We start from the raw sequence: 16,279 nt of genomic DNA, 5'->3' as shown, positions 1-16,279 counted from the left end.
GTGATTGTAAGTTGATGACATACGTATACATACATACATATTGTACATAGTCCAACTTTGCAACAGGGAAAAGGTTAGCAATTCACACAGTTCTGTGAGATGATCTTTATACGTATGTAGCCCAGTTTACAGTCCCTTAATTTTGAATAAGGACAGAATGATTAGGAGCATGCATCTATCTGGTCCTTTAAAGGTGAATTTAGAGGAGCAAAGTTCTTGTGTGAACAGGAAGGCATTTGTTTTAAAAGTGGAGTTTTGTGCGTGGTGCCTTGAAAATCAATTTAAAGCTGTATCAGTAGTGACAAGCAGGCAAAGAATCACCGGTGTGCAATCATGAAAGAATTTGTTTTCTGGAAAGAAGAGACTCCTCTTCAGTGCTCAAAAGTGGGAAATGGTAGAAGGTGAGGTTGGGCAAAACCTCTTGTCAGGGCTCCAAGTAACACCCCCAACGAAAGAAAACTCCGAGACTTGGATTTCCTCAAGCTATTATTTTATTAGAGATGTCATATTGGCACATCTGGGAAAACCCGAATCTGAGTTTTCCCCACCCAAGTGAAAGTTCAAGCCCCTGCCCAACACCCACAAGTCCATCACATGGTCCAATCAAAACACCGTCCCCAACTGGAGATGCCTCCCAGTTCCAGCCTCCCAGGTGCAGGGAAAGATGTCCTTGAACCTCTGTGAAAGGAATGTTATTATGACTACATATCCCTCATGCTCTACACAATCCCGCCTCCCAATTTCCCACAGTAGTAAATGTGGCAGGTCTGAAGGCCCAATACAAAAGATGGCTTCCAGGCCTGATACCTGGACTTGACTTGGAGCTCATTCTTTCGCTGTAGTCTTCTCTCCGCCTTGGATCCATTTTTCATATTAGACTTTCCTTTCCTCGCCTTTCTGGTCATTTTTTCCCTCTTAGCCAGATCTCCTCTCTTTCTGATTTGTTTTACTTTCAGGTTAATAATAACTTTGTGGACAGGACGGGCAACAGCTGCAACAAGCTGTTTTGGTTTGCTCACATGATACTACCCACCCACTCACCCAGGGCAGCCTCAATCTTCCTGGAAAGCAATACCTTTATTGCTCCCCCCACTCATAGGATTCAATTCATTTTCCTGTGTGGTTGAGTTGTGTCATTTTAAACACCCATAGATCCATTTAAACGAAGCTTCCTTTGACCCTTCGATAATCTTTAGGAGGGGGTAGACAGATCCGCTGTTTTGTGCACATGTCAGACCTGGAAGCCATCTTTCTACCTTTGTGTCTTCAGGTTTCAGGCCTGCCAAAAATTCTACTGTGGGAAATTGGGAGGGGGGGATTGTATAGAGGGAAGAAGATATGTAGTCAAAATAAAATTCTTTATAGAAAGTCAAGGCCATTGTGCCCTGCAGCTGTGTTGAGAAGAATGAGGAGGTATCTTCTGTTCCGGACGGTACCTGATTGGATGTGTGATGGACATGTGGGTGCTTGGTAGGGACTTGAACTTTTCTTTGGGTGTGGAAAACCCAGAAGCTCTCAGATTCGGGTTTTCCCACATGTGCCAATATGACATCTCTAATAAAAGTTAGCTTTGAGGAACTTCAAGCCTCGGAGTTTGATTTTGTTGGGGATGTTACTTGGAACTGTGACAGCTCAGAGTTTTGAATTTTTTTTTTTTGAAAAAAAATTATTTTAGATTAAAAATAAAAAAAATAAAAAAAACCCACAACAACAACAACATAAAAATATCATCCTTACAAACAATTATAGACAGCATCTCAATCAGTTGAAATCATTTCGTGCTTACAGTTCTCCAGATCTCCTCATATAGCAATTATTCTTTACTTAAACTGAAGATAAATATTTAAACATTTCATATATGCTATCTCATCTCCATACTTTTTTGTCAGGATGTTTAAGAACAAATCGGAGAAATGTTGGAAGTATCATCAAACTCCAGAGTTTTGAAATTTTGAAGCGTTCTCTCTTACATTCATGAGCACAGGTAAAGAGAAAATTAAATCTTGGGAAACATTTTGCATCTCATCCAAGAAGCTTCTTCAGTTCTTCAGAAGTATTGAAGAAGCTTCTTGGATGAGAAGCAAAACATTTTCAAGGAAAAAAAAAACCCAAGAAAATCCAGTTGACTTTTAAAAAAGCATCTTTGGGACAACCATGACCTGGATGATGATGGAGAATCTCCCTAGACAAACAGCTCTTTTTTGCTCTCCTACCCAAACTCCCGGGACGCGGTGGCTCAGTGGCTAAAACACTGAGCTTCTTGATCGAAAGGTCGGCAGTTCAGCGGTTCGAATCCCTAGTGCCACGTAACGGGGTAAGCTCCCGTGACTTGTCCCAGCTTCCGCCAACCTAGCAGTTCGAAGGCACGTAAAAAATGCAAGTAGAAAAATAGGGACCACCTTTGTTGGGAAGGTAACAGCGTTCCGTGCGCCTTTGGCGTTGAGTCATGCCAGCCACATGACCATAAAGACGTCTTCGGACAGTGCTGGCTCTTCGGCTTTGAAACAGAGATGAGCACCGCCCCCTAGAGTCGGGAACGACTAGCACGTATGTGCGAGGGAAACCTTTACCTTACCCAAGCCCACAATCTATCAACCCATCCATTCCTCCTGTTCTATGACCTTTCTCAGAGGGCCAAAAGCTGATCCTAAGGAAAGCAAAGCCCGCACGCAGCAAAAGAAGGCCAAAGAAAGGTAGAATTTCAGCCTTCTCCCATTCCTGGCAATGGATGACTTTACTGAAAGTCAACACTACCGTCTCGCATTTATCATTGCCAGTCTTACTCTGCATATGTTTGGGTATTCGCCATGCATTGTTAACAGTGATTGTCATGTAATTAAATCACTGCTCATCATGAGTGCCTATTTTTATGCTGAGATAAGCAGCAAGAATCCGCAGCACTGTCCCCCAGATCAATAAAGATGTTCCCTGTAGGATTACAAATAGACTGAGGTTGAGCAGGGCACCAGAATTAATTAGGAATTATTTCTCTGTCTCTCTCTCTCTGTCTCTGTCTCTCTCTCTCTCTCTCCTCCTCCTCGTTCCATTTCCAATACATTTTTAATTGTTTATCTATTTCCAAAGGAAAAAAAAGCACCTCTCTTTAATTGTCGGCGGCTATTTTCTTTTTCTTTTTTGCCAATGAAATCCTGGATAATGGGCATTTTCTTGCAGGGCGTAATGGTGATGAGGAAAGATAGGGATCAAATGACATGCGAGAATAGTGAGCACTTGTTTTGGTCTCTTGAAAGTCACAATGTTAGAAATTCGGGTTCCCCAAGCTAATCTTCACACATCCCTCTTTCTATTCCATTTCCTCTGTTCGCTGGCGTTAATCCTGATCACAAGTGGGTTTTGCTCTACTCAACCATTGGAGCTAAATAGGATCTGTGGGTGAAGCAGAAACATCTTCCTGTAGGTTTCCCCCTTCAGTTTCCTCTTCCATTTCGTTCAAGAGAAAGGGAGCATTTCAGTACGAAGGGCTCTGTTCCAGTGGAGAAATCCATTTTTTTTTACTGCCAGTTCTGTGGGCGTGGCTTGGTGGGTGTGGTTTGGTGCGCATGGCAGGAGAAGGATACTGCAAAATCCCCAGTCCCTCCCCACTCCAGGGGAAGGATATTGCAAAATCTTCATTCCCACCTCATTCTGGGGCCAGCCAGAGGTGGTATTTGCCAGTTCTCTGAACTACTCAAAATTTGCACTACCAGTTCTTCAGAACCTGCTGGATTTCAGCCCTGCTCTGTTCCCAGGGGTGGGCTTCAAAAATTTTAGCAAGAAGTTCTCTGCCTGGTTGCTGAGTGGGCATGGCCATGGTGGGTGTGGCCTAGTCAGCCTCCTGCACCATGGTGAGGGGGGGCGTTTTTGCCCTCCCCGGGCTCCGGAGGCTTTCCTCGAACTTCCGGGAAGGCGAAAATGGCCTCCCCAGGCTCCAGAGGCCCTCTGGAGACTGGAAACGGGCCTGTTTCTGACCTTTGCGAACTTCCGATAGGCCCTTTTTTTGCCCTCCCCAAGCCTCCGTGTGTGCCCTGCACTTACCTGCATCCAAAAGGGGCCGCATAGGAACTCCTGGGAGGGGTGGGGCAGGGTGAACAGGGTGGGGCGGGGCCAGGCAGGAGTGGGATTTGGGGGTTCTCCAAATTGCACAGAATCTTAGCTAGAGGTTGTCCCGAACCCCTGCGAATCCTCAGCAGCCCACCCCAGCTCTGTTCCGGTCATGTATTGAATTTTGATTGTAGGGTTAGTTTGCCCATAGGAACCCCCTAACCTTTGATACATCTGTGGAATGGCTTGCCTCCAGAAGTTGTGGGTGCTCCATCACTAGAAATTTTAAAGAAGACAGTCCCACATAGTATAGGGCTGTGATGGTTCGCCTATGGCACGTGTTGTGGCTCCGTTACTGGAGCCTGTGCCATCGTCAGGAGACGACTCCGAGAGTAAAGGGGAGGAGTTGGCAAGGCCTCCCTCTCCAGGACCCTCTTCTCTGGCAATGCCTTCGGTGTCCGCCGAAGGGCAAGAGATAGGGCCGGGGCCAAGCACGTCCACGCAGCCACAGATGGACAGTGATGAGGGTAATGAATCTTGGCTGGACCCATGCCAGCGTTGCAGAAATAAGCGCGCGCAACAGAAGAAAGGGCGTGCCCGAGATTAGGCTGAGTCACTGGACCACACCCCACAGGATATAAAAGGGAGCATGGTGGCCAGTCAAACCTTGTGACGAACAAAGCTGAAAGCTTCCACGCCATTCTGCATTGCCGGACTTTTGCTTTAAGACTTTGCTGGAGTATCTCTGGACTTGATTAGTTCCGTAATTATTGAGCTGCTTTCCTTTGATGTATCAGAAGTGGGGAGAAGTTATCTCTCCTCTTTGTAAATAATAAACTCTTGGCAGGCAGCCACTAGGTTGTTGCCAAGTTCCGTTATCATAAGGAAAAGGATTTTGCCGGCTGGTTTGGTCTTTAACTCCTGAACGTCTGTTGGTGTGTGTGCGTGGGGTTGGGGACAGAACAGCATGTGTGCCACAGGTGGCACACGGAGCCATATCTTTGGGCACACAAGCGTTACCCTAGCAAAGCTCCAGCATGCATGCATGCACTGGCCAGCTGCTTTTCGGGTCCACTGGAAGTTGGGAAATGGGTTGTTTCTGCCTCTGGGGATCCTCCGGAGGGTGGGTGGGGAAGGCTGTTTTTGCCCTCCCCAGGCTCCTAGAAAGCCTCTGGAGCCTGGAGAGAGCGAAAAATGGGCCCACTGTGCCATCACGTGCCAAAAGCGGGAGAAGTGCGGGGGTCGTGCGCACATGCGCGGGGGGGAGGGCTCATTGGATTATGGGTTTGGGCACGCACATGTGTGTGACCCCCCCGCACTCCCCCTGCTTTTGGCATGCGACGGCAAAAAGGTTAGCCATCACTGGTATAGGGTCTCCAGCTTGAGCAGGGGGTTGGACTAGAAGACCTCCAAGAAGACCTCCAACTCTATTATTGTTAGAAATTCTTTTTAAATATAGCATGTGAAAATCTTTTCTCCTGCAGTCTGAAATACTGTATACAGTTCTGACCACCATCATTTTCTTATCTATCTCTGATAAGCTACACTCCATAGGTCTGAACCTCATTCTACATCTTCAAAAAGGCAGGATAAAAATCAATAGCTTCTCTCATTTCATTGCAATGTTTTTCAACCCTGACAGCTTGAAGATGTGTGGACTTTGGCTCCCAGAATTCCCTAGCCAGCTTTCTGGGAGTTAAAGTCCACACATGTTGAGAGACCAGGGGTGAGTTCTACTTACCTTTACTACCGGTTCGCAACGGGGCTGTGCCGGTGTGCTCTTCTGCGCATACGCAGAAGCTTCCTGATGACATCAGGGTCAGTGGGCGGAGCCTCCCACCGGTTTTACTACCAGTTCTTGTGAACCGGTCTGAACCAGGGGCAACCCACCACTGGTTGAGACTCTAGAAAGAGTGCAGAGAAGAGCAACAAAGATGATTAGGAGACTGAAGGCTAAAGCATATGAAGAACAGTTGCAGGAATTGGGTATGTCTAGTTTAATGAAAAGGAAGAATTGTAGCAGTGTTGAAATATTTAAGAGGCTGCCACAAAGAAGAGGGAGTCAACCTATTCTCCAAAGCACCCGAAGGCAGAAGAAGCAGCAATGGATGGAAACTAATCAAGGAGAGGAGCATCCTGGAATTAAGGAGAAATTGCATGACAATGAGAACAATTAACCAGTGGAACAGAAGTTGCCTCCAGAAGTTGTGGGTGCTCCAACACTGGAAGTTTTAAAGAAGAGATTGGACAACCATTTGTCTGAAAGTAGGGTCTCCTGCTTGAACAGGTGGTTGGGCTAGAACAGGGGTGTCAAACTGTAGCCCGTGGGGCTGTCCTGGAAAATGTAAGGGGCTGGCCCACATCAACCTGGTCTACCCAATGCAAAAAGGAAACATCGGGGTAGACAGGACCATGACTTCGGTCCTGTCTACCCAGTGCGAAGAGGAAACATGCCAGCAGTTTGGGGAAGGGCATCAAGCTGGCCACGCCCACCCAGTTGGCCACACCCACCCAGCCCCCCCAAGTTCAATCACACACAGCTCTCAATGAAATTGAGTTTGACAACTCTGGGCTAGAAGACCTCAAAGGTCCTTCCCAAATCTGTTATTCTACATCTTTAAGTTGACATGTTGAGAAACGCCACTGCTAGGTTATTCATACATACAATACACTAAGACCTTACCCTAAATTAAAATTTAGTATTCTCCAGCCGTGTTTGGATCACTGTTCCTTTAATTCCTAGTCACCATGTCCACATTCTGGGAATTATAGTTCCACATTCTGGATGGTTTTGACTTCAGTCATAAAACTGGACACAACTAACTTAGGTCCCACTGATTCAGGGGTGAAATCCAGCAGGTTCTGACAGGTTCTGGAGAACCGCTAGCAGAAATTTTGAGTAGTTTGGAGAACCGGTAGCGGAAATTTTGAGTAGTTCGGAGAACCGGCAAATACCACATCTGGATGGCCCCAGAGTGGGGAGGGAATGGAGATTTGAAATATCCTTCCCCCAGGAGTGGGGAGGGAATGGGGATTTTGCAGTATCCTTCCCCTGGAGTGGGGAGGGAATGGAGATTTGCAATATCCTTCCCCCAGGAGTGGGGAGGGAATGGGGATTTTGCAGCATCCTTCCCCTGGAGTGGGGAGGGAATGGGAATATTGCAGTATCCTTCCCCTGGAATGGGGTGGGAATGGGGATTTTGCAGTATCCTTCCCCTGCCACGCCCACCAAGCCACACCATGCCCACCAAGCCACGCCCACAGAACCGGCAGTAAAAAAAAATGGATTTCACCACTGCACTGATTTGAACGGGAAATCAATTGAATTGGAAAGTCAATTGAACTCTGGATTTGTTCTTACCTTGGTTTAGCTGGAATAGGTGTAGGAAAGTCATCGCGAGGCCAAATGTTTGCTTTGTAAGGAATGAAGCAAAGAGAGTGGAAATGTCTGGATGTTTGGCCCTCCATCAATTCCATCTCAGCCATTCATTTGCTTTGGACAAGGATGATCACCAGCGGTTTCAGTTTTCCCACTGGAAGGGAGAAGACGCACAAACGCAGGTGATCGCTCTTGTTTCTTCGTCTTTCTGCTCCCCTCCCCTCCCTGTTTCTGGCTTTAGCTGTCAGGATCTTTTAGAACCGACATACTCCTCTGAGGAAGTCAGAACAGCAATGGGAAAATGAGTAAAACCCCTATTATAAAACAGTTGTCCAAGAAGTTAGGCACTGCACAGGGTAGAGATCAATAGGCTGTGAAGGTTAAATCTATTTTCACACTATGTTCCATTTCACAGTCTAATGGTGTTTTAATGTGTCTGTCACCAATTCTCCCCTTCAAGTTACCCAGGTAGGGCCTTTACAAAAGAAGAGTTGTATTTCTCCCGAGTTTCACGCCGTAACATTTATTTGCTAGCCAAGTTCTGACACCTTTTCTTTCCTCTGTGGAGATCTGCTAGGCGCCGGTTATTTCCACATTCAAAAGGCAGAACACGGGGACGGCTTTTACAGGAATTTTAAATTATCTTTGACAAAGGCCTCTGGGGCTGTAGAGACTGCAGGCCAATGAGGTTTTAGAGATTGAAGAGAATAAAAATCTAATGGGTTTTTAGTGAAGCTGTACACACGGAGGCAAACCGGAAATCAAAGTTTTCCCCTTAGTCAGCTCAGAAAGATCTGTCTGGTTGGTGTTTGGATTCCCATCATATCTGATGATGAACGAAGAACTAAAATCACCTTATACTTTTTTTTTTAAAGTTTTTTATTTTTTAGAGAAACAAACATTTAATACATCAGTTATCTTTTCCCTGCGACATTTTGGTGTTATCTTCCAAAGTTCTTTCTTCTTTTTATTTCTTCTATCTTGATCCTTATCCAAACCATTATATCAGTTCATCCCTAACATAATATTCTACTCATCACATATTTATACAAACCTATATAATTAATCATGTATATCTCTTCTCCAGCCAATAATAAAAATAATTCCATATTTTAAAATATTCTGAATCTTCTCTATCCTTAATCATCAGGGTTAATCTATTCATTTCTGCACAATCTAATTTTTTTTTTATTAGCTCTTCTTCCAGAGGTATTTTCTCTGCTTTCCAATTTTGTGCATAAACAATCCTTGCAGCTGTTATTACATGTATTATCAAATAAACATTTTCCTTACTAGTTTTTTTCAGGTAGGATACCCAATAGGAACAGCTCTGGTTTAAATTCGATACATTTCTGTATCATTTCCACCTTATACTTCATCTTTCAATTTTTTTCTCAGCCAATGGATCATGGATCAAAGGTTACAGATGTATATGGCTTCCATGGATAAGGGCTACATCTGATAAATATTAGAACAGACTGCATTGTCATGCAAATGTAATGGACATCAAATATAATAAAGAACATTGTTTTCTATTTAGGGGTTTACTAATTTTACCTTCCTATCCCATTAACTATTATGATCTGGAGCAAGTCTCAAAGTTTGCAAACGTAGGGTTTTAATTCTCTGTTGTCTACTACATTCTTTACAGTGGTGGGTTCCTCCCGGTTTGGCCCGGTTCTCCCGAGCCAGTAGCCATGACGATATGATGTCATCGAACTGGTTCTGCCCCCCCGCCCTTCCTGCGCCTCCACCGCTCCCCCATGCCCCCACGCCCCCCCCCGCGTTATTCTTACCTTTTATTTGGCCCACCCCCAATCTATTGCTGCCTCCTGAGTCCCAGCTGATGGCTAGAGGGAAAAAAACTGTTTAAACTCTTGCCGTGGGGCTTCAAAGGGCCGCCCTACAGCTGATCAGTGTTAAAAGAAAACAAATGAGTAGACCAGTGCCTGCAAAAATACATGAGTAGATCAGTGCCTGCAAAAATAAATGGGTAGACCAGTGCCTGCAAAAAATAAATGGGAAGATCGGTACAGCTCTGCAAGCAGTTAAAAGCCTGGTAGACCAGTACCTCTGCTAAATCCTAAATAATTGTCACATGACCATCAAGCCACGCCCACAAAATAAGCCACACCCACAGAACCGGTAGTAAAAAAAATTAGAACCCACCCCTGGTTCTTTTCCTCTTTGAGAAAAATCTATGGAGATTCTCAATCATCCAGGTCATAGTTGTCCCAAAGGTGCTTTTTCCAAAAAGGTAATTCGACTTTCTTGGGTTTTTTTTTCCTTTGAAAGCTTCATCCAAGAAGTTTCTTCATTTTTAAAAAAATAAAGTCCAGTTGCCTTTTGGAAAAAGCATTTGGGAGAAAAACATTTTAAAACTCTTTCCACCCTTAAAAGGAATTTGATGGAATAGGTGGAACAAGGTAGGGTAAGCATTTTAGGAAGGCTGGGTGAAAGCTACAAAATGTGGCAACGATTTGGTGAAATTAGAATACAATAGAATAAATAGTTGGAAGGGACCTTGGAGGTCTTCTAGTCCAACCCTCTGCTTAGGCAGGAAACCCTACACCACTTCAGACAAATGGTTATCCAACATCTTCTTAAAAACTACCAGTGTTGGAGCATTCGCAACTTCTGGAGGCAAGTGGTTCCACTGATTAATAGTTATAAATCACCAGAGAGTCAAGCTGGATGTTTGGTTCACATTTAAAGGCTGCTACCTTTGGTTGGAGGGGATGCGGTGGCTCAGTGGCTAAGATGCTGAGCTTGTCGATCGAAAGGTTGGCAGTTCAGTGGTTCGAATCCCTAGTGCCGCGTAACGGGGTGAGCTCCTGTTACTTGTCCCAGCTTCTGCCAACCTAGTTCGAAAGCACGTAAAAAATGCAAGTAGAAAAATAGGGACCGCCTTTGGTGGGAAGGTCACAGCGTTCCGTGCGTCTTTGGTGTTGAGTCATGCCGGCCACATGACCACGGAGACATCTTTAGACAGCGCTGGCTCTTCGGCTTTGAAATGGAGATGAGCACCGCCCCCTAGAGTCGGGAACGACTAGCACATATGTGCGAGGGGAACCTTTAGCTTTACCATTGGTTGGAAAAAAATTAAAATAAGTGGATTAAGGTTTAAAACATTTGTTTTCCATCTCTCTTCTCTTTCAAACTAGACTTCCCCATTCACTGATGGTGTTGCCTGTCTGAGAATGAGACTGTAAGTCAAGGGTTAGCCGGAGCAATGTGGGAGAATATTGTCTGTGACAAGGCTGTGATGTTTCCGCTTACACTTCACTTTCCCTACAAGGAAAGAAACATACTAACTAAAAATAAAGTCTAGAGATTTGCTTGGTGTAATTGCATGGTGATAGATAAATCTATATCCATTGTGGAACTCTCATAAAGAAAAAAACAAAAACAAATAATGCCATTCCAATGAAAGAACATTTCAGAATCCAAGCAGTATGAAAAACAAAAGCAAGAAACAAAAGCAAGCAAACAGCTGGCAGATGTGTCCAGTGAAACCCGCAAACCCACATGTGAAAGAACAGTAGAACAATAATTGTGCATTTCCTTTCCATTTGAAATTTGGGGCTCCATTGTGGCCGTAACTCAAGGACCACCTATATATTTAAGTGAGTATCCACTAGGACTCCAAGATCCCTCTCACATTGCACGAAGTACGATGGATCATACTTCCATCAATATTGCATGGTTTACAAAAGAACAAGGATTTGATCACAATTCACCCACTTGTACACCCCTTGCAGATGCCCCTGGATGCAAGCTGGTTGTGCAGAAAAGTTGGAGAAAGGAATGCAGTGTACGCCACCTTAAACTCCTAGAGCGGTGATGGCTAATGGTTTTTCCCTCGGGTGCCAAAAACACGTGCACATGTGCTATCGGGTGCATGCGCATGCCCACACCCATAATGCAATGCCCTCCGCATGCCTCACCCCCTGCGCATGTGTGCGCGATCCCCCCATGCTGCCCTGCCCCCCTGTGCAGGCGCGTGCAACCCCCATGTGCTCCCCCATCCCCACCCCACACAGGCACGTGTGACCCCCTGTGCCCCGTTTTGGGCCTAGCAGGCCTCCCAGAAGCCTCCGGAGGCCAGAAATGTCCCATTTCCGGACTTCCAGTAGGCCTGTTTTTTGCCCTCCCCAGGCTCCGGAAGCTGTTTTTTGCCCTCCCCAGGCTCCGGAAGCTTTCCTGGAGCCTCTAAGAGGACAAAAACGGCTTCCCCCAGCCTCCAGAGGCCGGAAACGGCCCATTTACGGACTTCCGGTAGGCCCATTTTTCGCCCTCCCAGAGCCTCCGCGCGAGCCCTGTACTTACCTGGCATCCAAAATGGGCTGTATGGAAGTTCCTGGGAGAGGCAGGGCAGCATGGGCGGCAGAGACCTGAAAATCAGCTGGCTGGTGGGAGGCGCGTGCGCATGTGTGGCGGAACTGACCTAGGGTGATGGCTCGTGTGCCTGCAGAAATGGCTCCACGTGCCACCTGTGGCACATGTGCCATAGGTTCACCATCACGGTCCTAGAGGATAGGTGATAGATATTAAATGAATGAATAAATTAATACAGGCCTACAGAGTGCCTACATGAAAATTAACTTTAGAGGTTTGCGCTGCTTATTTGTTTTGCTCTTTTCCCAGACTTCACCGTAAACCCCCCCCCTTTTCTTTTTTGCTTGAATACTAATTTTAGAAAACGAAGCACAACAGGAAATTTAATATTTCCTGCCCTCCTGCATATCAAAGCACTCGAATCAAGAGTTTGCACCCACTTCTATACATGCTCGCATGTTTCACATATGTGCATCTGCTAGCATTTAGCAGTGAACAATAATGCTGTTTGTAGTACGTTTTTTTTTCTTTCTTTCCAGATAGTTGCTTGGATTCTCAAATGTTGTTACAGCTGTCCTGAAATCCTGACGAGGGTGGAGGGATTTATTCCTGGCCTTCTCTCCTACATCCCCTCAAAACCGATGCTTGAATCCTTTCTGAACTGTCACCATAGCAACCTGAGCTGGTTCATAAGGGATCTCCCTTGTTTCCTTGGGGTCAACAATGAAAGAGGGGGGGCTGCGTAGCTAAGGAGAAAGAGAGCAACTATTAGAACTTTCCAGAAGTCATTTCATCCCCCCAAGAGGCCCAAAGAAGCAGTTCGGCCTTTATTATTGTCAAAGAGACGGAAAAAAGCTGCCTTTTTATTTCCATCGGCTCTTCTATAAGATACGGACGGATGGGTGAATAGACAGACAGACAAGATAATAAATTCAATGAACCTTGGCAGATCGCAAGAATTAAATGAGCCTCGTCCTTCAATCATGAAAAATCTCATTCTCTGAAAGAGAGCGATGCAACTGTCCAGATGCCAAAAGGCAACAGGTCCCTTGGGGGCTCTCAAGTGGGACAATTTGGCCGAAGAAGTGACTTCTTTTTCCTTGTCTTGCATTGACCCATGGAAGGAAAAGACACTTTCCATTTAAGGAAATGCTTCCAGGTGCTATGTGCATGCCCGTACACGCTCTCCACCTTTTCACAATCCGAATTGTGGCACACAATCCTAGAAAGCAAATGCTCTTTTATCAAAAGGAGTGAGAACCAGTGGTGAAATCCGATTTCTTTTACTACCAGTTCTGTTGGCATGGCTTGGTGGGCATGGTGTGGCTTGGCGGGCGTGGCAGGGGAAGGATATTGCAAAATCTCCATTCCCACCCCATTGTGGGGCCAGCCAGAGGTGGTATTTGTCAGTTCTCTGAACTACTTAAAATTTCCGCTACTGGTTCTCCGAACTGCTCAAAATTATGCTACCAATTCTCCAGAACCTGTCAGAACCTGTTGGATTTCACCCCTGGTGAGAACCAATAGAATAACCTCAACAGGTCATTTTACCCAGGGGTGGCTTCAAAAATTTTAGCAAGGGGTTCTCTGCCCAGTTGCTGGGTGGGTGTGGCCATGGTGGGTGTGGCCTAGCCAGCCTACTGCACCATGGCACGGGGAGGCATTTTTGCCCTCCCCGGGCTCCAGAGGCTTTCTTTGAGCCTCCGGGAGGGCGAAAACAACCTTTCCAGGCTCCGGAGGCCCTCTGGAGGTAGGATAGGAATCATTGCAGGATGCAAACTATTCTAAGTAGAGCTGCCTTTTGCAATTGACTGATGGTGAATTTGTCAATGCCGGTGGTGTTCAAGTGGTGTTCCAGTTGTTTATTATTGTTATTATGGGCTTTTTGCACAAGTCAGCCAGATGTTCAGACTGGATTTGGCATTTTTATACACCTATTGAATCCTTCCCAAAGACCTGGGATAGGCAATTGTGGGTGTTTGATAGCGTTAAAGGAATCGTCGCAAGATGTAAGCTGTTCTAAGTAGAGCTGCCTTTTGCAATTGACTGATGGTGAATTAGTCAATGCCAATGGTGTTCAAGGGATGCACTACCCTGTTTTCCCCAAAATAAGACATCCCCCGATAATAAGCCCAATAGGGCTTTTGAGCGCATGGCAATAAGGCCAAGCGGTTATTTCAGGCTTCAAAAAAGTATAAGACAGGATCTTATTTTCGGGGAAACACGGTAGTTGTTTTGGGATTGCACCCAAGGCACCTATGATTATTGGTACTTGACCTCTGCTTTCTTTTGCCACAGTCATTCTATTTCTACTTACAGGTCTTTGCATTGAGTTATCTTCTCCAGTTCTTCTTATTATTATTATTGGAACAAAAACTTCAGATCCAGAAGGGATGGCATTTGATCATGTCCAAACTTGGAAAAAAACTTGAAATGGGGCAGGACTTTGTGCCTTAGAACTGGGTTGATTTCATGCCTTTGGATTCTAATTTCATTGCGCAGCGTTAGTATTTACCCGAGTGGCCGCCGCATGTTGTTTCTCATGTTTTCGTCATGCAGCACTTGCAAAGCACATGCGCTGGGAAAGAGACCGTTATGTTGTCAGGTATGTAGCGATACGCCCGGCTGAAAATTAATTTTTTGTAATTAAACTCCGCATCTGTGAGCTTTTGTGCTGGAAGCCCCTGCTCTGCTGATAAATGACATTAACGCCACAGGGCCGTGCGTACTAGCAAATTTAAAACCACTTTACTTCCCGGGTATGCCACTTAGCACAGCTGGGAGAATGGGCTGTTTAAAATTTAAAGGGCTGCTGAATCCTTGCAGAAAATGGTTAGGAAACGTCATGCCAACTGTCTCGAAAAGAGCGACGGCCCTCGTTAGCAAGCAAAGACCGAGGTGGCTTGTTTCGCCTGGCACGCGTTCTCGAAAAGCTGCCTGTGACAAAAAGACAAAAAAAAAACCCCAGACATATTGCTTATGAAGTTGGGGAGGGGGGGAGGAATCCTCAGACTCCCCAATTCTTATCCTAAAGGATTATTTTTTTGGCCAAGGATTTTTTTTATTTTAATCTCCAGTAGTATAGGAAAAATATCCAAGCCAAACAGCTTCCTTCTCTCCACCAGTTTAAAAATCCTCATCATGATATTTAAATCATATTTAAAACATGATTTTCAATTTTTCAAAAGATTTTTTTTTGAAATATGAAAGACATCTCCTTCTCCTTCTCCTTCTCCTTCTCCTTCTCCTTCTCCTTCTCCTTCTCATCATCCTTCTTCTTCTTGCCACCTTCATTTCCCCCTTCCCCTTCCCCTTTTTCTCCTTTCTCCCTATTGCCTCTTCCCTGCCAACTTCTCTTTCTCTTCCTTCTCCACTTTCCTCTTCTCCTTCCCCCTTGGTCTTTACCCTTCCTCTTTCCCTTCCTCCTTCCTCCTTCCTCCTTCTCTCTTCTCTTCTCTTCTCTTCTCTTCTCTTCTCTTCTCTTCTCTTCTCTTCTCTTCTCTTCTCTTCTCTTCTCTTCTCTTCCCTTCCCTTCCCTTCCCTTCCCTCCCCTCCCCTCCCCTCCCCTCCTCTCTCCTCTTCTTTGTTTCCCCCCACTAAGAATGCTGGAACATTTGTTTTAATTTTCTCTTGAAAGTGTCCTATTCTCTGTGGCTCTGGATTGCCACAAGGGGGAAAAGTACACTCTACCCAATTAATGGCATCATGTTGGGCATCACTGATGCACTATGTCCCTAGTTCTTTCCTTGCCTTTTGGCAAATAACAGCTTCCTGGATCCTTATGGACTAGCAGACTGACTGTGCATATCTTTGATGGTTTAATGAACTCACAAAACTAAACCGAGCAGGAATTAAGTAGCATTTGGGCAGGAGACATCAGGGCAGTAGATTAATAGATAATCCCAGAAAAAAATACGGAAACAACATTTCCATATTATTGCCCAGAGAACTAAATGGGAATGTTCACGAAGTCACTGGGAGTTTGGCTGGAGTTGCAGGAGATGTTTATCAGCTTACTAAGGATGGCAAGAAATTTTAGAATGTAAGTTCCAGGCACATTCTACAAAAATATATATTGTAGAATATATTGGCAAAGCGGTAGCTTTAAGGGAGGAACGAAAAGAACAACTCTTATAATTTGCCATGAAAAGTGTTTTCAAAGTAATTAAGAAGCAAGATAAAAAAATATACTTTGTTTGCATCTCTGTGCTTTTTGTAAAAAAAGAAAAGCAAAATATAGATAGAATCTTTGCTGACAGAACAATGTTGAACCATGGTAGGCAACAAACAGAATTATTAGGGAGAAAAAAAATACTCTCTTATCATTATTGTTATTTCCTGTTCTTCTATTTGGGCAGCCTTTGGCAAGTATTATTTGATGGTGTTAACAGTATTGTCACGGGATGTAAGCTTTTCCAAGCAATGTTGCCTTTTGCAATTGACTGAAGATCATATTGTCAATGACGATGGTGTTCAGTTGGTGCTCCAGATGTTTTGGGATTGCACCCAAGGAGCAGTAAT

Source organism: Pantherophis guttatus, chromosome 13 (assembly GCF_059756535.1).
Source record: "Pantherophis guttatus breed Tessera chromosome 13, ASM5975653v1, whole genome shotgun sequence".
Taxonomy (NCBI): Eukaryota; Metazoa; Chordata; class Lepidosauria; order Squamata; family Colubridae; genus Pantherophis; species Pantherophis guttatus.
This window is presented reverse-complemented; position numbering follows the sequence as displayed.